The 25,420-nt window shown below is 46.1% G+C and overlaps 1 protein-coding gene across 1 annotated transcript in view; it reads right to left on the bottom strand.

Annotated features, from left to right (window-relative positions):
• The window catches only part of WWC3 (WWC family member 3), a 107,788-nt gene extending 82,940 nt beyond the window's left edge, over window positions 1–24,848 (bottom strand). Inside the window, exon 1 of the mRNA XM_018044719.1 lies at window positions 24,681–24,848. The gene's annotated coding sequence lies outside the window, so the exon portion shown is untranslated. The remainder of the gene's footprint in view (window positions 1–24,680) is intronic.
• Window positions 24,849–25,420: the final 572 nt, after the last annotated feature.

The raw sequence follows: 25,420 nt of genomic DNA, 5'->3' as shown, positions 1-25,420 counted from the left end.
GGATACTGGACTGGGTTGCCATTTCCTTCTCCAGGGGATCTTCCTGACCCAGGAATCGAACCCCGGACTCTTGCATTGGTAGGAAGATTCTTTACCAGCTGAGTTACCTGGGACATCAAGGCCCAGCAATCCAATCGCAGAGAATGAGATCGCAAAGAGCAGGCCTTATCCTCCCCCAAACCAGCCCAATGCTCTCGACCGAGATGACCTTAACCCATCTTCTGACTCCAAGGGTCCCCAGCCCCCTTTCCCTGCAGAGGCTATCTGACTACAAGTAGGGGCAATCCTGCTCCCGAGACTCTGCTCTGAATCTTCATCAAAGGGTAAGTGTCTTCAGACACCCCCACCAGAAATGTGCACATCACAAAGTCAAGGATCCTAGAAGTCCTGCTTCCTCAGTACCTGGCACAGACACTGACCCTATAGTAGAAGTGCACTATGCTTAGAGGGATGGAGGGAGAAATGGAGTGATAGGGAGAGATGGAAGGGTGGAGGAAAGGATGGACAGAGAGAAGAATGGACGGAGGAAAGGATGGATGGAATGAAGGATGGACAAAGGGTCTGATGAAGGGATGGATAGATGGATAAACAGTTGGATCAGTACATGGGTCAATGGAAGGAAGGAAGGAAAGATATACAGAGGGATGGATGGATGGATGGATGATGAACAGAAGGATGGAGGGAGAAAGGGAGGGATGAGGAGATGAATTCATCTATACAGATTAGTGGGGAAGAAACTTCTAGCATAGGAAGAAGAGAATGGAATGAGTTAAGGGAAAAGTCTATCTTCCTATCGTGTCCCTACAAGTCAGAATTCCCAAATCAGGCCCCCTAGGACTTATAGGCAAACACATTCCAGGCAGGCTTAAGGGGCCAGAGGGCAGCCCCATTCCTTCGTGTCTCAATTAGGCTTTATTTCCTTAGACTGCTTTCCTAACTGAGATGCTGGAAGGTAACAAAAGAAGGAGCTGAACTCAAACCACACACCAATCAAGGAGAAGTCACCTCAAAATTTGCTATTGATTTGATTCTCAGCGAGGCCACTCTGAGAAAGGGTGGGTGATTTGAGGGTGCCCTAGAGAGGGACTTTCCTGTACCGTCCATGCAGGCAGCCACTAGCCACATGTGGCTAGCTATTGAAATTAGTTAAAATGAAAAGTTCATTCTTTGGTTGCACTGGTCGTCTTTTAAGCATTCAAGAAATATGTGGGTCTAGTGGCTGCCATACTAGACAGGGCAGACATGGACTATTCCAATCCCATCATTACAGAATGTTGTATTGGACAGCACTGCTCTAGACAGTCACAGGGGAGGACACTGATGTCTCATGGGAAGGAGACTGGGTGAAAAGGAATAGAGACAAGCAGCAGACAACAGCTCACGGAAGTATTTTCCCCAAGCAGCATATATTTTAAGGTTCAAAATCTTAAAATACATGGACACTCTTTGGTTCACTAATCCTGCCAGTACAGTGATTCTCAACTAAGGGCCACGGTGCCTCCTGCAGACACTTGGTAGTGTCTGAAGATACTTTTGGTTGTTACAGGGGTGGAGGGGACGTGCTACTGAGTCTGCAGAGCAGAAGTCAGGAATGTTGCTACACCCTCTACAATGCACAGAGCACCTCCCCCACAAAGACTCACCCAGGCCAAGATCTAAAATAGGTGAAGAGCTTAATATATACAGAGGGGCATCACAGTACTATATACAATAACAGGAAAAAGGAAACAAGCCAAATGGCCAACAATAGGATGGGATCCAATAAACTACTGCCCAGCAACAATCATGCAACAGTCAGTCACTGGGGACCTGCCACATGCCAGGCTCTGCTCAGGCAATGCAGATAATGGTGGTGGTGGTGGTGGTTTAGTCACTTCAGTCATGTCTGACTCTGTGCGACTTTATGGACTACAGCCTGCCAAACTCTTCTGTCTATGGAATTCTCTAGGCAAGAATACTGGAGTGAGTTGCCATTTCCTTCAACAGGGCATCTTCCCGACTCAGGGACTGACCCCACATCTCCTGGATTGAAGGTGGATTCTTTACTCTTGAGACACCAGGGAAGCCTAATGGAGCAAACAGCAAAACAGAATTCCCCTCCTTGTGAGACCTACTTGGGATAATGTTTAAAGTGTGTTTAATAAGACACTGTAATAACTTGAAAGTGCTTTGCCTACTCGTCAGGGAGAAAGAGTGACTATAAAATTACTTGATATATGACCACATTTTAGATTCTTTATTTACATAAAGAAAAAAGATGAGCTAGAGAAGACACCCAAACACAGTGGCTACTGTAGGTAGGGACTAGATGGGACTGTGGTATGTCCATACCAATAAAATAAGCCCTTTCTGTTTATTCATTCTACTATTTCTTGAGAGTTTGATATTGAAACTCCAACTAAACGTCTTAACTTACCTGCTGAAAAAATAATTGTAATACATAGTGGAACCATACATAACTTTGTATTTTTCAAGTTTCCTGTAGATGTATTATCATACTTTCATAATTAAAACAATAAAAAATAAATAAAATATGCTTCTTTTTTCAGTATAATCTGTGCCCTGGCATCCCATACCGGGGGGTGCAGTATAGGGGTATAGATGCTTTATAATATTGTATTCCATTCTTTTATGAATTCTTCCCAGGTTCCTCTTCTCTCTGTCTAGGAGAAGGGTAACCAGGCAGCAAGAGCTGGAAGGACATGACTCCAAGGCTGCCCTGGGGCCAACTCAGCCTGCCGGTGACGTTCTGTCTGATGCGCAGTAACAGTCCTCGGGTGGATTTCCAGCATTTAACCTCAGGAGATTTGGTTCCAAACACCTGAATTTCTAAGTTTCTTGAAAATTGGAAGGGCTGGCACATGCGGATTATAATCCCCAAAGACGAAAATGGCTAAAGCTGATGAGGGCCATCCCCTGAGGAGGGGCCACCCACTAGCATGCCACAGTGCCCACCACTCCCTGTTGTCTCTGACATCTGGTGGTTTGGTTGGGGACCCAGCAACTGGTGGGTATTTGAGGCTGCAGTCACCCTGCCAAGGTGAGATGTATGGGTGGGAAGACCCTTGGCAGAACATGGTCCCAGCTGCACAGGGAGCTCCTGCCATGCAGAGACAGGGCACACGGCTTGGATAAATGATGTTCATGGTCTCAGGCATGTGATCTTAGCTAAGGATGAGAGGGCCTGGAGACCCCACCCTAGGAGAAGCTCTATGAAAACTGTACAGTGCTATTCATCTGTTTCAATACTCACTGCAGGAAAGCTATCTAAGATGCTAGGCATCAGGAGTTTTCCGCCAGGAATTCAGCTCAGTCAGGGAGCAAATAAATAACAAATCGTTACTACCTGACAAACTCCCTCAATGGTAGGGGCACAAAGAGGGCGATGGACGCTCAGGGAAGAAATCAATACAACAAAAACATAAGTGGTTTTCACGTTCAGCAGAACAGCAAACTCTGACCACCAGTCACTGCTCCCAAACAACAATACAACAGCATTTGCATTTGTATACAACAATACAAAAGCTCGCTATTTCACCTTTCTTTCCCCTTTAGAAAACGTAATGTTTCTGGTTTCTAAGGTGAAGGCTTATCTGCCAAAGTTTCATGACGGGGTTGCAATCATCAGCAAACATTCATTCATTATTGTGAATAAGACAGAGTCCAGACGACAGTGGATGTTCACAGTGGCTGCAACGAGATTACCGGGGACTTCCAGATTCACCCTAGAAGTTAGACCTCACTGATTTCTCAGGGCGCATGAGCAGCAGTACTTTTAAATACTCTTTAGATAATTAGCATTTGAAATCCTTATACGAGCTTGAGCCATCTCATATAAGTATGGCTCTCAAAGGTAAAGAGTCATCCATCTGGTATGGGGGGAGAGGTAGCAAGCATCTCCATGAAGAAGGAAGTTGGGAGGTGAGCAGAGTAAGGAACATGATCAGCTACTTTAACCAGCATCTGCTTCTCAAACTGAGAGTACTACATCTAGAACATTTAAAATACCTTTATAATTCAAATAATTATTTATTCAGCCCAGGCGTGGGAAACAAGAGGGATGAGGTCAGGCTGGCAAAGACGAGAGAAAGGGAAAGCACCAGCCAAATACATGGACTTAAAACATTTCACGACAATACTGCACGTGGTAACCAGTAAAATGCCACCTCACCCCAGGGTCAGTTTCTCCTTTTTCTGAAGCAGACAATGATTCTAAAACAGGCATCAATTTTTTTACTTATTTTTCACTGGAGGATACTTGCTCTCCAATACTGTGTTGGTTCCTGCCATATATCAACATGAATCAGCCATGGGTTTACGTATGTCCCCTCCCTCAGAACCTCCCTCCCACTTCCCACCCCATCCCATCCCTCCAGACTGTCATAGACCACTAGCTTTGGGTTTCCTGCTTCATAACAGCAAATTCCCACTGGCTCTCTCTTGCATATGGTAATTTACATGTTTCTATGCTACTGTCTCCATCGGTGCCAGCCTCTCCTTTCCCCACTGTGTCCACAAGTCTGTTCTCTGCATCTCCATCTCCACTGCTGCCCTGTAGATAGGTTCATCAAGACCATCTTTCTAGATTACATATATATTCATTCACACACATTTGTTTTCCTCTTTCTGAGGGACTTCACTCTGTAGAATAGAGTCTATGTTCATGTACTTCATAAGAACTGACTCAAATGTGTTTCTTTTTATGGCTCAGTAATAACTGTCTATATGTACCACAACTCCTGTATCAATTCATCTGCTGATGGACGTCTAGGTTGCTTTAAAATTGGTACACAGAGTAAGTGATAAGCATGAGATGGAAGGATGGCCAGGAGATTATTCCAAACGCTTTCCTTTGCCTTCTTTCTAAGCATGACCATGATGAAGCACTTGAGCAGAACGATCCTATAAAAATGCCCAGCTAAATATACTTTGTGCCCTAACTTGGAATTTAATAAAACACATGCGCTTCTATGGAATTGAATCCTTTCAAGATGACCTTTCTTCTGCCCATCAAAATCTGTTCTTATGAGTCCCTACGCTGTTCCCAAAGTGTGTATGGAAATAAGTCACTTTCGACCAGCAGGAGACATGGGGGGTGGGGGGGGCAGGGATGGCCTGGAGCAGAAGGTACAGGAAGGAAGAACATGGCAGAGCCTCAGCCCCTAGGAACCCAGGGGCAAGACGGGACCCACCAGGGTGATAAAGGATGCCGCGGGAAACACTTCCATGTGAACGGGAGAAGAGATTCTGTGATACAGAGAACCCCAGGGAGTGTGCCCTATCTTGCCCCCACATCCAGCCTCCTATCAGACGAGAACTTCCACTAGAAAGCTTCAGCAGCCAGACTTCCCTGGTGGTCCAGTGGTTAAGAATCTGTGGTTCGATTCTTATCAAATGCAGGGGACATGGGTTTGATTCCTAGCATGTGAAGATTACACACATGAACAGAACAACTAAGCCTGCCTGCTCTTGAGCCTGTGCGCTGCAACAAAAGAAGCCAGTGCAATGAGAAGCCCGTGCACTGCAACTAGAGAGGAGCCCCAGCAGCAACAAAGACCCAGGCAGCCAAAAATATATAAAAATAAACCAAAAGTTAAAAAACTCCACCAACCACCCCACAATCATCCACCTTCTCAGTTCTGAGCCAAGCTCTCGGTCTCCTTCAGAATTAAGGGTCATGTTGTTCAGTCCCTCAGTTGTGTCTGACTCTGCAACCCCATGGACTGTACCATGCCAGGCTTCCCTGTCCTTCACCATCTCCCGAGTTTGCTCAAACTCATGTCCATTGAGCAGGTGATGCCATCCAACCATCTCATCCTCTGCTGCCCCTTTCTCCTCCTGCCCTCAATCTTTCCCAGCTCAGGATCTTTTCCAGTGACTCAGCTCTTTGCATCAGGTGGCCAACATATTTGCGCTTCAGCTTCAGCATCAGTCCTTCCAATGAAAATGCAGGGGTCATGAGGTAGGGGGAAAACTGACTGACAATAGAATCTTTCTTCAGAGTAGAAAACCACAATGTTCCACACTACCCTGATTAAAGCAGAAATGCTGCGAGCAAGCACCAACAGTGCGCTCTGCATGAGAAGAGATCGGAAAGAAATAATAAGTGTACAGCTCAGCATGTCACATGCGAGCTGAGGTGCCCTTCCCATGGGCAGAGAAGAAACAGGCAGTTGAAATGTCACCTCCCAAGAGGCCTGACAACACAAGTCTTGGTGGTACTTCAGGGAGGCCAGGCCATCCTGTGATGTGAGTGAGCATGTGGCTCTGCACAGAATATTCTTTTTTATTGAATTTTTTCTCTCTTTTTTTTTATTTCTTAAATTATGAAACTGCGATAACACATTTACAGGTACAGGAGACTTGCAAAATACAGAACAAAGTTATATATAGTTCCCCTATATATTACAATGGTTTTTTAAGTAGATAAGTTGAGATTTTTAGGTGGAGTTTCAATATCAAACTCTCAAAAATTAATAGAATGAAGATACAGAGAAGTAGAAAGATATAGTGGACCTGAAAAGCACTATGAACCAGTTTGATGTAATTGAGATTTATACAACTTTCACACAAGAGTAGGATACAAAAATTCTATTCAAGTTCCCACAGAATATAAACTCTCTGTGCAGAATATTCTGGAGAACAGGGAATAGGTAGCTGATGCCAGCTGACCTTCTACAGACCTGCCGGATTCTCTGCTTTGATGACACCAGTCCATTCATGTACAGAGTCTGGAGGGCTACAATCCATGGGGTTGCAAAAGAGCTGGATACAACTGAGCATGCATGCATGCACCATCCATGCAGCCAGGTTGTCAGTAACCTTAGTTAAACTACTATTTCACCAGGTAGCTGTCTGTTTGAGGGGGAAAGAGGGGTTATCAGAACCCCTTGGGTAGGGGGCAAAGGGCTGCACTTTTTTTAATTTTCAGAAAGTTTCCCAGGTGTTTGGAGGTAGCACCAAGAATCACTGGTCCAGATTAGTGGTTCCTGAGCCTGGTTGCTAACTGAACTCACCAGGAGAACTTTGCAAAAATGGATACCAGCTGCAAATCATATACCTTACAAGGGTTCAGTATTCATAATAGATGTGCTGTGTGTTAAGTCGCTTCAGTCGTTTCCGACTCTTTGCGACCCCATGGACTGTAGCCCGCCAGGATTCTCTGTCCATGGGACTTTCCAGGCAAGAGTACTGGAATGGATTTGCAACGTCCTCCTTCAGGGGATCTTCCTGACCCAAGGACTGAACCTGCATCTCCTGTGTCTCCTGCATTGCAGGCAGATTCTTTACCACTGAGCCACTGGGGAAGCCCATTCACAATATATAGTTCAACAACAAAAAGGCAAACAACCCAATGGGCAAGAAATGGATGAAGGAATTGAACAGGTATCTCTCCAAGATACACAGACGGTCAACAAGCACATGGAAAGAGCCTTATCATCCCGAGCCATTAGGGAAATGCACACTAAAACTACGAGATGCCACTTCACACCCAATAGGATGGTCACTTCTTCAAAAAGCAAACAAAAAATAACAACAGAAAACAGTAAGCGTTGGTTAGGATGCACAGAAACTAACCCTCATGCATTGCTTCTGTAATGTAACATGGTATACAGCTACTGTGGAAAACAGTTCTATGGTTCTTCATAAAGGTAAATATCAAATGACCACATGACCCAACAATTCCACTCCTAGGTATATATCCAGGAATACTGAAAGTGGATACTCGAGTGTCACAGCAGCACCACTCACAACAGCCAAAAGGTGGAAACAACCCAAATGCCCATCAACAAAGAAAGGGGTAAACACAATGTGCTCTACTCAGACAATGAAATGGGATTCAGCCCTGAAAAGGAATGAAGGTTTGATATGTCTGTGGGTTTCCCTGGTGGCTCAGTGGTAAAGAATCTGCCTCCCAATGCAGGAGATGCAGAGTCAATCTCTGGGTCGAACAGATCCCCTTGAGGAGGACATTTCACATGATATACTCTGCATGTAAGTTAAATAAGCAGGGTGACAATATACAGCCTTGACGTACTCTTTTTCCAATTTGGAACCAGTCCATTGTTCCATGTCTGGTTCTAACTGTTTCTTCTTGACCTGCATGCAAGTTTCTTAGGAGGCAGGTCAGGTTGTCTGGTATTCCCATCTCTTGAAGGATTTTCCAGTTTGATTCACACAGTCAGAGGGTGTAGCTCCTTATGGACACCCAAATTAGGGCAAATGTTAATGGACCCTAGTGAGAGCCGACAAGGACCAGAGGGAAAGGTTAAACAGAAGCTGCCACCCAGGCCAGCTCAACAAAAGAAAGAATGATCTAACTCTTGAGCTGGCTGATACTCACGGTCAGAGACATCATCAGGCCACCTGACTGCTGATGGCCCCGCATACAGGCTGTGATGGCTATGGAAGCCTGAGGCTCAAGACCTCTCTTGAAACAGGCATGATGCCTTGTGGCTTTAAGCATCTGGTGTTCCAACAGTGTTCCCTGTGACAATTCCTGAAGGTGTTTCAGAAATCTGGCTTGAGAAATCCTGACTAGAGATGTGAGGCTTTGTTTCATTGCACAATTCCACCGAAGTGGAGGTAGTTTCCATGATGGACCATTGTACATAGTATTCATTGGCTCCTTTATAAACAAACTGCACTACAATTAACACTTTTTCTCCAGCACCTTCCTATCCCTATTTCTGGAAAGTTCTGCCTTTGATCCATCTTTCCAGGAAGTATAATAACACCTGACGATCAAAAGAACAACAGTCTCAAGGTTATACTTCTGTTTTACCTTTACTTTCAAGGAATGAAAAAAGAACTTGATACGGGAACAATCAACTTTAATCTAGGGCTACCTTTTTGGTGAGAAAAAAACCCAGCTCTGCCAACAGTGTCAGCCAATTGCTTCACAAAACCAATTCCAGTAATTTGTATGCCTGCAGTACCATTATGCCATTGGTTTGCTTCTCGGAAAATTTCCCACTTTTTGTCTATTTTAGTAGTTTGGAATGGGTCAAGGCACCTTCTTTAACTCCAGGTGGAGAGGTAAAGCAATCTAACACCAGTGAAACATAAAAAAGGCCAGGGGAAAGAGGAAAGACACACAGGCGTGTTTTCTGGTCTGCAATCCATGAGGGGCTCCTGCGGAATCCAACTTGGCTTGGACTATCCACGAGTCTGGAGAGTACGCTCCAAACTCATCTCGCAGCTCAGGGTGGTGGAACTGCCTGAAAAACCTTAGCTCTTCCTCCTACTCCACAACCTGGTTGGGATTAATGTACGTGATTTTCCTGAAAATGACAAAAGTAGCACTCATCCATGAAGGGACATGTGAGGGTATCATTTTCACTGGTGCAAAAAAGGGATGACGCCCGCACCAGCCAATGACTGAGTGGCTACTAAGCACCTCGAAACAGACGGAAAGAAAGTCTGTGTTTCTCTACTTTATATAACCAGATAAAAGTTAGCCTGAAGGAAATGCAGACTTTGGATTCCAAATATTTACTGCACTGGCACTAGATTTAGAGTAGAACTGAAATGCTGACACTGACTCAGGAAAAACAAGGATTTGATCAGTTACACGTTTATATAGAACTTTATTAGTGATCTGTATTTTTTAAAGGAGCCAGGTGATAAAACACACCGTAAGAAAAAGACTTCTATTAATCATTTTCAAGGTAAAATAAGTACATGAGGTCTTGTTTCAAAATGGAAAGTACATCTAAAGCCCCAAGACAGAGTTGGGGGAAGTACTGGTTCTGGCCACCACAGTAGCACTTAAAATGCAAATGGTACTCTGTCTTTCTCCTCCTCAGTACATGAGAATGCAAGGAGCTATTCTTGGTAATCCTTGACATTTCTGTCAATATGCCATCTGCATGGTGACATTTTGGAGGTTTGTGATATTGGAGGCGGGGGGAGGCTTGCTCTCTGGCGTCTTGGCTCTTTGTACTGAGATTACTGAGATGGCAATCGTGGTTGACCTGGGTCGGATCAATCAGAATGATCTATGTGAGATGCCTTCCAAAGCAGTCAGTCCATCCATAACCTGGCGCCGCCAGGTCGACTACGTGCCTTTCCTGAGGGAAAGTCACAATGTGAAAGAATTCCACAGAGCTGGCCGCCGTGGGCTTCAGCCTCATCATTTTAGATCTCAAACCACCCAGCCGTTAGAAAGTAACTATCCACCTCTTTTTCTTTAAGTAACAATAATTCATTTCTAAACCGAAGAACTGATAATATTACATGGGCATTTCAAAAGTATATGTAAATCTTCTTTAAAGACACACTCTTTAAAAATGCACCACTTGACTGCTAAAATAATAGGAATGAAACGCATCTGCTGCACAGCAGTTCCTGGTCCATGGCATTCCTCACAGCCCTGTTGGCAAACCTGGTACAAGCCAGGCAAAAGGCCCGGCTCCCCTGTGCTGATGCTGGCAGCTACTCTTCATCAACAGGGGCTACTCTTCACTGCGGTCCATGGGCTTCTCATTGCAGTGGCTTCTCTTGCTGCAGAACACAGACTCTAAGTGTATAAACTCAGTGATTGCAGCTTATAAGCTCTAGAGCAAGGCTCAGTAGTTGTGGCGCATGGGCTTAGCTGCTCCACCACATGTGGGACCTTCCTGGAGCAGGGATCGAACCCACGGCCCCTGCGCTGGCAGGTGGATTCTTAACCACTGGACCACCAGGGAAGCCCAACTTCTTAATTCTCAATTCTTAATACCTGTCCAATGTTAAGTGTCTATTAATTATGAAACAAGATCTTACCATGTGATGTGAATCTGTAAAACCTCTAACATCACCAAATATTACAAAGACCAAATTCCGCAATATGATATCTCTACCTGAAAGTCAATATTTCTGTACATATTTGGGGTGTTTTCAGATCTGTATCCAAGCTAACACAACTACAATGAAAGCTGAAGATGTAAGAGCTTTGGTGGTGTTAACACAGTATACAAACAAGCATGACGTCGATCACCAGTCAGCAAACTAGGTTCCAAGGGCCAAACCCAGCCTGCCTCCTTTCTCTGTAAGTAAGTTTTTATTGAACACAGTCAGGCACATTCACATTTAGGGATTGCCTATGACTGTTTTTGGGCTTCCCAGGTGTCTCAAACAGTAAAGAACCTGCCTGCCAATGCACAAGATATAAGAGACACAGGTTTGATCCCTGGGTAGGGAAGATCCCCAGGAGGAGGAAATCATAACCCACTCCAGTATTCTAGCCTGGAGAATCCCATGGACAGAGGAACCTGGCAGGCTACAATCCATAGGGTCACAAAGAGTCAGACACAACTGAAGCGACCTAGCATGCACACATGACTGCTTTTTAGCTACAAAAGCAGAGCTGAGCAGTTGCAACAGTGACTCTAAGGCCGGCCAAGCCTAAAATACTTACTACCTAGCCCCCCCTTCTTTTTTCCCTTTTTATTTTGTATTGGTGTATAGCCGATTAACAATGCTGTGACAGTTTCAGGTGGATAGTGAAGGAACTCGGCCATACATATACATGTATCCATTCTCCCCCACACTACCTAGCCCTGTACCCACAAAGCTTGATGGCTCTGTACTAACCTCTTTGTAACATTTCATTTCTAGCAACTTCATGTTCCCAGCCACAAAACCAAGGGAATGCAAAGAACAGCTCCAAGCAGAGAGAAAAAAGTTATCATGCACTTTCTGAGCACTTGTCCTTACTCTGGTGGGTCACCAGGGGTATACAAGGAGAAGAAAACGAAGCAAGCAACGCAGAAGCATAAGTGACATAATAGAAGGAGGAAATTTTGATGGGCAGGAAAGAAAAGACGAAGAATCACTAAGTTGAATGACTATTTATTCAGTATGACCACAAGAACAATTAAAATGTGAGTGTCTACTACACACTAGACATTGACCTTAGTGTCCCCATTTCTGAAAGAAGAAACCACAAGGTTCAGAGACTCCAAATACTGCCTTAGGGCACACATGAAACAACAGAGCCTTGAGTCAAACGCCAAGACCATCCATGCCTAAAATCAAGGCTAACAATGTCTGAGTGGTCTCTGTGGTTACTGGTACATTCCAAGAACATATGATTATCCATGTTCATGCATACAAACCTTAACTATCAAGAAAATGTTACACTGTAGTAAATCCAAGAAGAAATAAGAAGCATACAATATAGTTTTAAGATGTTCTTTCAAAAAGATGTGAAAGATAAAAATGCTGATCTCCAAAGCGCCAAGTATCAACTGGTCTCTCATCCACAAATTTCATTTCACCCCAAACACTGACACATAATTACATACCACATCAACTTTTCTAAAATGGACAGCAGTGCCAGGAAGTCTTTCTGTAAGATAAATCCCTCTGAATGAAAGAGTCAGTTGCCTTTGTGAAATCAACTATATTTTTAACCTAGTAAAATAAGGCTGTTGCTGGTGGTACTCTTCCCTTACAGTCGGTCAAACTCCTGGGCAATGTTAACATGTGGCTTCTTGGTAAGTGTCTGGAGTCATTGTATGAACATTTTAAGAAAACCAGAAGCCTTCTTCATGGTTAGAGGCTGCCAGCCTAATTTACATAGCCTGGTCTGTTCAACTATTAAAACAAGGCAACCACCTGAATTTAAAAATAAGACCACTTTAAAAGAATTTTACAAACAACTTGATTGTGGTATCATCTACGAACCCTAAAATCATCCCATTTTATGTGTAATTTCAATGATTTTTAGTAAATTTACTTAGATGTGCAACATTTAGGACATTGTAGAATATTTCCATCACCCCAATCATACCCTTGCTTCCCACTCCCCTTTCCTAACTCCACCCCCAGGCAACCACTAATCCACTTGGATGGATTTGCCTTTCTGGACATCATGGATCAGTAGCTGTGGGGTCCCAGGGGGTCTTTCTGTGACTCCAGGTCTGTGAAGGGGATAAGGGAAGGTGGAAAGCAGCTGTGAGCAAGCACAGATATGCATGCGCACAATTCATAATTCCTGTAACTGGCCTTTAAAGACCATGCAAGTTCATAGAGCACAGATGGGAGAATGGGGCCCTTGCTTACCTAGGAACACAAAAGAATGAGAGTCCCATATCTGAATTCTTCCAAGAACTAAAACTTTTTCTACCTTGAAACCTTAGTTTCTTTTTTTTTTTTTTTCCCCACGATTTTAAACTTTGTATTTTGTACTGGGGTATATGACAGGCAACCAGGGTTTAATCCCTGGGTCAGGAAGACCTCCTGGAAAAGGGAATGGCTACCCACTCCAGTATTCTTGCCTGCAGAATTCCATGGACAGAGGAGCCAGGCAGGCTACAATCCATATAGGGTCACAAAGAGTCAGACACGACTAAATGACTAGCACTTTCACTCACTTTCTTCAGCCACCACAAAGTTGAATATCTGCATATAACTTATATTCTGCCCTGTGTATCCACAGTTCTGTGCTGTAGTGCTCACTACTGAAAAAAAAATCTGATGGACTGAGACAGTCCACACCCAAGTTGTTTAAGGGTCAACTGTAGTCTTAATAGGCATGTTGTTTAAAAAATCTAATCTGACTTGCCTTGGTTGTCTTAATGACAGTTAGATGCAGCATCCTTGGGGCAAGTGGGGGAGGAAAGAAATCTCTACTGAGAGGGTTCATGTGACAAAAGGGTCTCTCACTGGATTTTATGATTCTGAGTACCTTTTCTCTGGTTGGTTAGACTTCCTGCTGGGGTCTTCCTATTTCCTGCAGGGGTCTTCCTATCCTGTGTCTCCCACCCCACTCCTGCCCACCCAACCCCCAGTAACTAATAGTTAGTTACCTTGATTAGACCCAGTATTCTCCTAAGATGAGAGGTCCACAAATGGTTTTCTATCAAGGGCCAGACAGTAAATATTTCCAGTTCTGCAGGCCACATGGTCTCTGTCCAGAGACTCAACTTTGTCCTTAAAGGGCAAAAGCCGCCACAGACAATAACTAATCACGTAAGTGTGGCTGTGCTCCAATAAAACTTTATCTATAGACACAGACTTGAAATCCACATCACTTCCATGAAATACGACTCTTCTTTTGATTCTTTCTCAACCAATTAAAAGTGAAAATCCCATTCTTATCTGGCAGGCTGTATAAAAAACAGGTGGCCAGCCGGATTCAGCTTGTAGGCTGCTGTTTGCCAACCCCTGTCCTAAGACCTCCCAGGGGCAGCATCAGTTCAGCGACTGACAACAAGCCTTATTGTTCTCCTACATGTAAGAGAATCCACCCAGAAGGAACTTCAGGGACTTGTGTGGGGGCATGGTGAAGGCACAGGAGTGTACTTGGACCCTCGAGATTCTCTGACTTCAAGGCTGACCGTCTTCCCCCCATTCACTGCCCCTGCCAGCAACCCTGGCAGCAGGCTGGTAACCACTGTGTTGCTGGCCTATTATTTTCTATAGGTCCTTCTTGTTTCCCCAGCTGTATTTGCATCACCTTGAGGAAAAGGGCTAGGATATATTAATTATGTGTTATCTTTCATCACCAGGGGCTTCCCTGGTGGCTCAGATGGTAAAGAATCTGCCTGCAATGCAAGAGACCCCAGGTCAATGCCTGGGTAGGGAAGATCCCCTTGATAAGGGAATGGCAACCCACTCCAGTATTCTTGCCTGGACAACTCTATGGACAGGGCGGGATACCTTCCATGGAGTCACAAAGAGTCGAACATAACTGAGCGACTAACACTTTTCATCCTCCATCTCACAGGGCACATCTAGATTATTAAAAATCCTACCACATGCTCGTTTCTGGCTACTTGTGCCTACTTTTAAAAAGAAATGTGAAATATTTTAGACTCTTTCTCAAAGTAACAAACTAAAACCTAAATTAAGATGCTCTTTTCTTTGACCCTCAGTTGATTTTTCTTAAAGGGTGACAGCAGCTCCTGTGGGCAAAGTTCACCCGGCAGCCCTCAGGATCACAGGATGGTGTGTCCTCTGCATTAAGAGCAAAAGCACAAAACCAGGTCCCTACAATGTGGAGGAACCTCACTAATATTAGGCAAGGTGAGAAAAGCCTGACATAAGAGGCCATGTGTACAGAATTAAATAGAGATGATTTCACCTGTACGAAAAGCCCAGAACAGGTAAATCCGGAGACAGGAAGTAGACTGGTGGCTTGGTGGTTGCCAGGGCTGGCGAGGAGGGATGGGGAGCCACTGCTTCATGGCCACAAGGTTTCCTTCTGGGCTGATGGAAATGTTCTGGAACTGCATAGAGTAGGTGGCTATACAACACTGGTGATGTACCAAGTGCTGCTGAGTAGTTTATTTTTAAATGAGTTATTTTGTTTTGTGAACTCTACCTCAATAAAAACAGGTTTTTTTTAGAACATGGTCATAGACCTGTACAATCTGACGGTGGAAAGAGCACCTAGACATAGTGTTAAATGAAAATAGCAAGTCACAGGAAAAAAAAAAAGATTTTTTTTGACAGCAAGATTGCATTTATGTAAACTTCTGAAACAAAGATCTGGGCTTCTGCACATACACTTAGGCACAGGTGGAGAAAAGGCCACACAGCAAGCTGCTGCTCTACCAGGGAGGGGGGCAGCTGGGGAGTTTCTCATGTTCTACATATTTCCACATTGTGTCATTCCAATAAGGCAGGAAGGAATGCTTCAGTGAGTCCCCCATGTCATAGAAAAACACCCCAAGGTCCCTGAGGGCCTGCACATTTTATTAAAGGGCAGGCATGCACACCTGTGTATCAGAGCACAGCACCCGAAGAGCCTTGGGGTGTGGCGGTGGAGGGGGCTGGTCTGCAGGAGAGAAGTGTGCACAGCTGCTTGCAAAGAAAAACTCCATCAAGCAGCTCTTTGGTCACTAGGATGTCAAGCAATTAATTTTTACCAAGTTTTTCGCTCCTTTGGCATCGAAGTTGGTCCATCCCATGAAGTGCGTTAAGTTTCATAAATGAGTACCGCAGGCCTCAGAAGAGCCTATGTCAGGCCAGCACCACCCCCTCCCACTACCACCCTTTACAATCTTTCCTTTTCTCTTTGAAGAGGGGCATTTCTGGACAGGGCAATGGAAGGGAGGGGGCAAGGATGGCTGGCTGCAGCCAGACCATCTCTGGGCTGCTCTCTGAATGCCAGGCTTCCCCAACCCCTTGGAGACTGGAGCCCTGGCAAACTGGCTGGAGTGATACAGCCTGGTCCCCGACATGACAGGCAAGGTCCTGCAGTCGTGCGAGCAATGAGGCACAGGATGAGGGTACCTTCTCCTCTTTCTGAATGAGACAGATAACCATCTTTGCCCAACTGACAGAGAAAAATTCATAAATGCACCCAGTGCCCCAATTCTGTTAACCATCAGCACTTCCTAAGCCTTACTTCTCCACTAGCCCTGGAGCCACACTGTGACTCCTGGCTGTACATTGTAATCTCCAGGAGAGCTTAAAACTTGGGGCTACCGGGCCCTGTTATGGAGGCACCAGCATTCCTGAAGCTCCCAGCCAGCTTGAGACTGTGCACGTCTCTAGCGGCGAAGCCTGCTCCCCATTCTCAAGGAGCCAAAACAAGCAGAAGACCAATGGGAACAGACAACAGCTGATCACAGCCAGTCTGAGAGCTCTTTTTTTTCCCCCCACCGAGTACACAAGGTCATGTTTACATTTTGACACTGTAAACAGAGAAATGGTCATTTTTCTGTGAGTAGAACAGCTAGGAGCTGACATTCATCGAATTAAAGACACAGTTACTTCCTAGATCCTGCAAGGACACCTGGACAGGTGGGTCGCTCCAAGGCAGCAGCCCTACCAGGGAACAGTATTTGGCAAGGAAAGGGAATGGAGCACTGATCCAGGCTGCGATGTGGACAGATCTTGAAAACATGATGCTGAATGAGATAAGCCAGACGCAGGAGTCCGCAGACTGCATGACTCCACATACACGAAATGTCTAGAACAGAGAAATCTGGAGACACAGAACAGAACTGTGTTGCAAGAGATGGGGAGATAGGGAATGACTATTAATGGGTACAGGCTTTCTCTCTGAGGCGATGAATCTACTCTGGAATCACATAGCAGTGGTGATCACACAACCTTGTAAATGTATGAACACTAAATGGTGCAGTTTAAAATGGTATGTTCTATGGTAGGTGAGGGCTTCCCTGGTGCCTCAAATGGTAAAGAATCCACCTGCAATGAAGGAGCCATGGGTTCAATCCCTGGGTTGGTAAGCTCCCCTGGAGAAGGGCATGGCAACCCACTCCAGTATTCTGGCCTGGAGAATCACATGGACAGAGGAGCCTGATGGGTTACAGTCCATGGGGTCACAAAGAGTTGGACACAACTGAGCATCTTCATCAGGCCATCTGGCTCCCAGGCAGATACTGGGTCATGCCTGAAATCACTTTTGGTTTTGCCGTGACTTGGAGAGGTGCGCTACTGGCAGGCACTTAGCAGAGAGACCAGAGATGCTGCAACCTGTCCAGGTGTCCTGCTAACTATCCTCCACCACACGGGACAGTCCAACAATAAAAGATTACCCACCCCCAAACATTCACAGACACAGCTTGGAGGAGACTCTTGAGAGTCCCTTGGACAGCAAGGAGATCAAACCAGTCAATCTTAAAGGAAATCAGTCCCAACTATTCTTTGGAAGAACTGATGCTGAAGCTGAAGCTCCAATTCTTTGGCCACCTGACGCAAAGAACCGACTCATTGGAAAAGACCCTGAGGCTGGGAAAGACTGAAGGCAGGAGGAGAAGGGGACGACAGAGGATAAGATGGTTGGACGGCATCACTGACTCAATGGACATGAGTTTGAGCAAGCTCTGGGAGTTGGTGAGGGACAGGGAAGCCTGAATTGGACACAACTGGGTGACTGAACTGAACTGAAACATTTACAGTGCCAGGGCTCCAAAACCCCAGTCTAAAGTAACACCTGCTCAGTTTGGACACCCTGTAGGCCCCTGTCTATCAGCAGTACAGCACACTGAATGAACCCACTTGTTTCTCTATGTAACCAAATCACTAAACATAACATTATCAACAACAATGGTGGCAAAAATAGTGATGGTTGATAGTGGGGTTGATAGGAGGCCTCCACCCCGGCCCCTGCTGAGTCCCAACTACTCCTAAGGTATCAGCAAAAAAGGTTCGTTTGACACCCCCCACCTCCTGGTTTCCCCTGCCTTAATTCAAGCATTGGCTAAGTCCTGTGCACTGCTTGTCTCCTCACAATTTCTCTGACATAATCCTCAATTTTTCTAATCCAAGAGCCCTGAATATCTCTAGCTCACATCCATCAGCATCTGTGAAAACCTCCGACAATTTCTGACTGCCCTCTTCTCTCAGAAGTGCACCCTGTCCATCACACATACATGGCTAGTTCATCAAGCAGGACTTGGTGCCTCACATGACTGAAACTCCAGGCCCCACTCACGAGGAACAGGACTCCTAGGGGTGTTGTGAGGAGCCTGGGAGAAAAACGGATGTAAAATGCCTGGTCCAGCAGCCCCTGAGCACCCAGGACACCTCAGCCCGTGCGGCTCTTATCAACAACACCAGGCTGACCAGACCCTTCCATTCTCTCTGGGAAACAACACACAGGGTGCAAGAGTTTCCTACTGCTGCTGTAAGGAACTGCCACAAATCAGGCGGTTTAACACAACACACGTTTACCGTCTCACAGCTCTGGAGGTCAGAAGTCAAAAATCAGTTTCATTCGGCCAATAGCAAGGTGTTAGCAGGGCCGCACTCCATCTGGAAGCGCGAAGGAAATATACACCTCCTGGCTCTTCCGGATTTGAGAGGCCGCCTACATTCCTTGGCTCCTGGCCACACAGCTCCAACATCTGCTTCTGCTGTCGCCATCTCCTTCTCTGACTCTGAGAGTTCTGCTTCCCTCTGGTCAGGTCTCTTCTGCTTACCCTAAGCCCAGCCAGATAATCCAGGATGATCACCTCATTTCAGGATTCTTAACTTAATCCCACCTACCAAGGCCATTTCTTTGGGAAAGTAACTTATTTATCAATTTAGGAGACTAGGCCATGGACATCTCTGGAGTGCCATTCTTCTATCTGGGTGGGAGGGACAGGGAGGAGGTCTCTTAAATATCAAACAACAATGAATATAAGATAAAAGTAACCAGGGGAATCGAACATAGCACAGGGGGCACACGGTTACCAAGCCAAGGGAGGGGAAGGTATAGATAGTCGATTTCGGTTCAAGTCTGGAGTCAGACAGACGCCACTCTTTGTTGGCTCTGGGAAGCAAGGTTACTAAGGCAAGCCTCTGGGCTTCACTTCCATCATCGTCCCACTGACGGCTCATGCAGCCTTTGTCAGCTTTCAGTGACAGTGCCCTGGAGTGGGTGGCCCACAAGCAGCACCCCTCGTATGTCCTAAGACCCAAGGGACCCCAGCAGGGAGAAAGCAGGAGGCAGGAAGAACACAGTGAGGCCTCAGGATAAATAGAACATGAGCACGTGTGAGCCCCACTGGAGGCAGGTACCCGTCTGCTGGTGCTCGCCACTGGTGCTTCCTGGACCCGGAAGGGTACCTGAGATGGGGAGGCTGTGAAACAGTTACTGAATGAATGGACAGATGAGCCAACAAATGAATGAAGAGAGGCAGGATGCCTCAAATTGAATAGGGACAGGGCAGTGGGGTGACGTCTGTGACAGAGCATTTGATCATGGTCAGAAGATTCAGTTCAAGTCCCGGTTCCTCCCACAGTGGGTGGAACCTACCCCTTGGCTATGGCCCTCACATGCAAGATGAGGAGAGGGAAGAGGCCATCCTGGCTCTTTTAAGCCCAAAGCTGGAGGATTCAAGCTCCACGTGGTCTTGCCTGGGCCTGACCTGCCTAACACAAAGACTCTGGGTCAGTCAAGCTAACCGGTTCCCATCCTTATTCCAAACACCTAGCAGTTCCTTGTCCGCAGCATTCTTCTCATCCCCAATGCTAAGGAAGTGTGAGATACACTCAACCTAGGAGACAATGGACAAGGATAAAGAACCCCCAGGCTCTACTGAGCCACCTCCTTTTCTCAGAAGCCACCACCTTCTACTGAGGGTGTCTGGCAACCACCACTGTCTGCATTTTCTGGGTCTCCCATCTCCCACACAAACCTGGTCTCCATCCACTATCCTAGCACACAGGAGGCCAAGAACCTATGAATATTACTTTATTTGACTGGATTGAAATGAGAATAACTGAACTCAGGAAATTTTAGCTCTGCTTTTATTCCATCAGATTAATTTTACTGAATTTACTGGAAAGGCAGCCAAATAGCAAAAGGACCTGGGCAAGAAGAGCTCACTGGGCTCAAGTGTTAAAGTGACCTTTAACACGTCACTTGACCCATGGGTTTCTGCAGTAGAACCTATGGGAGAAGGGGAAACACAATTTCCACTTCCAAAATCAGAGCAACAGGGAAGAAAAGGAAACTAAGAGATTTCCAAACATCCGGGAGCTATTTTTAGAAATGACTGACTTTTCCACTCACTTTTCTTAAAGAAAAAAAAAGAAAGATATTAGACCAAGAACAAATCAAGAAATGGTTGTTGATAATCTAAATGGAAGAAGATTCTTACAGAAGTCCACTCTTTATGGATTTAAAAGCAAGACACTCCTCTATGTATATACAAATACACACACACACCCCCCTATAATCTTAAAGAATGAAAAATGGAAAAATCATTATTTATCACAAAGTTGGTAATAATCCCAAAATAGACCTTGTGGGATAAATATACTAAGTTGAGTTGAGTGCATGCTCAGTCATGTCTGACTCTTTGCAACCTCATGAACTATAGCCTGTGAGGCTCCTCTGTCCATGGGATTTTCCAGACAAGAATACTGGAATGGGTTGTCATTTCCTTCTCCAAGGGATCTTCCCGACACAGGGACCGAACCCATATCTCCTGTGTCTCCTGCATTGCAGGCAGATTCTTTACTGCTGAGCCATCAGGGAAACCCAAAATACAGTAAACCTCCTATTAACACTGAATAAAGGTTCTAAGAACACAGCAATGGTGTCATCTGGCCCTGTTATGTGGGGCTCCAACCTGGCAAAATTCGAGAACCATGGATTGTTTTCTCTTTAAAGCAATAGCCTATTCAAAGAACTTTTGATATATCACAGGATTTCTCCATGTGGCGCAGGTCAAACCCCAGCTAGTGAACAAATGGATACCTAAAAGCTGGGCCTGCCGCCATCATCCTGATCGTTTATACTCTGCTTTGATCTCAAATGTGCTATGTCCACCACTCTTAAAGTGCCTGAGGTTGGCATTTCCAGTAATGTACAGTCCCAACTGAGCTATGGAAAACAGAACAGTAAGTTTCAACTGCTCAGTCCATCTAAAGGTTAATAACAATACAATGTCAAAAGCAGACAAATATACAACCATCAAAGTCCCTGAATTTTTCTAAGAGAGGCAAAAAAGTTCTTCCTGTATTTTCCATCTAAATGGTAAATACCTTTTTATAAAGTGGCCACTGACCTCCAAGTTAATATATGTGGAATACATATGTGCCACTACACACGCAACTCACCCACAGAAAATACCAGTCACAGAAACGGTGAATTAACTTTATTGACTGGTTGATTTGATTTTTTTGGCTTCACCGTGCAGCATGTAGAATTTTAGTTCTCTGACCAGGAATCGAACCCGTGTCCCTGCATTGGGAACAAGGAGTCTTAATCACTGGACTGCCAGGGAGGTTCCAACTGTTTATTTTTAAACAAAGTTTTGGGGTATGACTCCCAGAAAACTATGAAAATTATATGCACAGTACTGATCTGCAGAGATAGTGAATTTAAACCTACAGTGAGTTCATAATCCAACTAAAAAATTTGTTCTGATGCCTAATACCATATGTGAAATAGATCACCAGTCCAGGCTCGATGCATGAGACAGGGCGCTCAGAACGGGTGCACTGGGATGACCCTGAGGGATGGGATGGGGAGGGAGATAGGAGGGGGGTTGAGGGTGGGGGACACATGTATACCCATGGCTGATTCATGTGAATGTATGGCAAAAACCAGTACAATATTGTAAAGTAATTAGCCTCCAATTAAAATAAATAAATTAATTTTTAAAAAATTAAAAAATTCTGTTTTGAAAATACTGAGATTTTTTTACACATCTGTAACCACATCTGTAAAGATATTTCCCTAGGTTTGCAACCTCTTTGTTGTAACATGAAAAAGAAAGTACAGCTACAATAATTCACCAACATGCAATACAAATGCTGTTAGACACAACACTGAATAGAATTACTATACAACTCTAGAAGAGTTTGTTCACAACCCTTGGCCCTCGGTTACTTTGCTTACAGCAGCATATTTTATGCTATTACAGTTTTCATAAATTATATATGAAATGCTTTCAGTCAGCAAGAATCTTCACCTAACCAACTACATTCATCTATTTCTCCATAATTTCATTGCCTTTAAGAACCTATTTATTTGCCTCTTCTGACAGTTCTCCATTTGGAAGCTGTTTGGGGGAAGTCTTCATTTCTTGAATACCGTTTTCTGGTCCTGTGAATCAAACTCGACTCAAAAAGGGTTTTAAGTGTCAGATGCACAAGGAGAAAATGCTGTGCTCCAACACATAATTTTTTCCATATCATAAAAATCAATCACAACCTTAAAGGATAATCAGTCACTAATAAAAATCGGCAGGGCTCTGTTTTGAAAGAAGAAGGAGAACGACTATTACAGCATTTACACCCTTCCGTAGACTCCACTTAAATGTTTGTGGCTTGCTGAACATTCCATACATATTTCGGGCAAGGTATTATGGGAGCTGAAGTGCAAGCTGTCCCCTACTGAATTTTCACTCACTATAAAAACAATGTCTCATAAAACTGTACACATGTTTTTACTTTACAAAAAAATGCAAACCATCTACTTTTGTTCACTCCATCGACACTCTGAACATTAGAAACTGGACTTTTTAAAAATTTGTAGCATGAGTGATGTCTGAAAAGGGTGAAAATGTCATTCAGTAACACAGCTTTCTGGAAAGAGGAACGCAGGCAATGTGTATGAAATACACAGAAAGGAAGTTTCTACCAGCTGTCTTCTGTGGGGTCAGCTCACCTATGTCTTGAATTGTGCCCATAAAATTAAAATTCTTGTATTTATACTTTTCCTCATGAATCTACACTCCAATGTGACCACAACTGTTTTATATTATCTTCATAAAATGGGTCTTCACCTTTTCTAAGCAAAACAGTACTTTTAATTGGCTCATTTTCCAGTTGTTTGGATTTTTAACAGACATACAACATAGAAGGGCACTACATTCGAAGCAGTTCTACCAACTCCAGAACCTTCCAAGGCTTGATCAGACAGCTGTGGCTCTAGGCTTTAGTTAAAATTATAATATGATCTCACCTGATTTTTAAAATAACGAAGCACCTTTTTAAGCCAATAAATTGTGCTATAATTTCTCTGAGTTTCTGAGTCCAGAAGTTGGCCAGGTTCAAAGAGAATGTTAGGGAACCACGAGCCTTTTGCCCTTCTTGGTCTTTCCCTATTTGAACCTAGAGAAATCTTCAAACAATAATTCAGCAGCTTCCCTCCTGAAAAGTTTATTTTCAAAGGCCAGTGCCATGTAGTGCTGCCTTTCCTGTGCAGGTTAGAAGATGTAAGAGCCTGTCACCACGCTGGGCCTTTTCAAGTCTTAAAATCATTTGGGAAGCTTGCAGTATTTCCTTTCTGGTACTCAGACCCAACCTGGAGGAGAAGTTGCTCCAGAGAGGACAAGATATCAGTTAATCACTGGAATCCCTGGGTTTCAAGAGAATCCCGAAATGCCTCTCCCCAAAAGCAGCTGAACCACTGAAACCAACAGGCAATGGAACAAAAAGTTATCGAAAACAGTCATTACATGAAACGTAATGGCAATCTAGCACTGCTTTTGGAAGAATCCGTTTTTCACTCCGGGGGATTCATTCACATGAATAATGAGACAACTGAAGGCTCTCCTCACATCTTGCACAGAAAGGAAACCTAAAATTCAACTCTTGTTTTCCCTTTATCCCAGAAGCATATGGGTCTAATCATAGTCCATTCTGGCCGCAGTACACAAGGCTTTTTCAACTAGAATTTGAAGTCACTTTCTAAGGCGCTGAAGAGTAACCACCCCAGTTTGATGGTTACTCCAAAGACTCTGAAGTGTCCCATCTGGCACAGTCTTCGCTGGAAACTAGGCTGAAGCCGCCAGACAAGGAACCCACACCACGAGGCTGGGACGCACGGTTGTGCTACAAGATGACAGCTCATTTGGCCACCGCGGGGCTGAGGGGCGCCTGTGGGCCCACAGTCGGGGACGGTGGGCCGCAGAGGCCCGGCAGGGATGGGCGAGACTGCAGCGGAAAAAGGAAGATGGCCATCCATCAGCCCCTGGAGAGGAAATTACAGGCGCCCAGCTCCCAGGCATCGGTCAGCGGGTGACGTGAGAGAACCAAGTCAGAGTGTTCGTCCCGCGGTGGAAGCCGGGGCTCCGCACACCAGGGGCTCGAGGCCGGGAGAGGGAGAGCCTCAATCTTCGACCAGGGTCCCGGGGGTGGGGGCACCCGGATTCCCTCCGGGCCCAGAGGACGCACGATCTTCGCCCAGACCCCGGAGGGCCCCCGGGTCCTTGATCCTCTCCCTGGGCCCAAGGTATGGGGCGCCCTAACCCTGGCCCACGCGCCCCCCTTACCGGTCGCGGGGGTCGATCCACGACGTCTGGCGCGTGTTGTGGTCGATGTAGAAGACTCGGCCATCGTAGTCGCGCGCCTCCTCCCAGCCGGCAGGCAGCGGCAGCTCGGCGCTCTCCCGGGCCCGAAGCGGTGGCGGCGCGGAGGGCGCCGAGGGCGCGGGGGGCACGGGGGCCGCGGCGGGGGGCGCGGCCGGCGGCGGCTCCCGCGGGGGCTGCGCCGGCTGCGGTGGCTCCCGCGGGGCCTCGCGGGGCTGTCCGCGCCGCCGCCGCCGGCCGCCGCTCAGCCACGGCATGACGGCGCGGGCCCCGCCGCCGCCCGGCCGCCCCACGCGCGCCGCCTCGTCCGCCAGCACTAAGGCCCGGCGCTCGGGGCGCGGGGGCGGCCGCGGGGACCCGCCCGCCGCGCCCGGTGCATCCTCCGCCCGGCGCCCGCGCACCGGTGCCCGCCTACCTCCTCCTGCCCGCCGCCCACCCGGCCTTGCGCGACGCCGCCTGCAGTGCTTGGATCACTCGGGTCGCCGCCGCGCGTGGAGTCACAGCCCCAGAGCTGCCGCAGCCGCTGCCAGCAGCCCCTCAGTTCCCGCGGCTCGCCCGGCCATCTTCGTTTCACAGCACCGTCTTGGGGGCGGGGCTACACAGGCCCCGCCCTGTCAGTGGGCCCGGCCCTCCCTCCACCCCTTCGTCCTCGGCGGCTCCTCCCCCGCTTGCTGCAAGCCCTTCGATCTCCCTTGGCTGCTCCG

Source organism: Capra hircus, unplaced genomic scaffold, assembly GCF_001704415.2.
Source record: "Capra hircus breed San Clemente unplaced genomic scaffold, ASM170441v1, whole genome shotgun sequence".
NCBI lineage: Eukaryota > Metazoa > Chordata > Mammalia > Artiodactyla > Bovidae > Capra > Capra hircus.
This window is presented reverse-complemented; position numbering and strand designations above follow the sequence as displayed.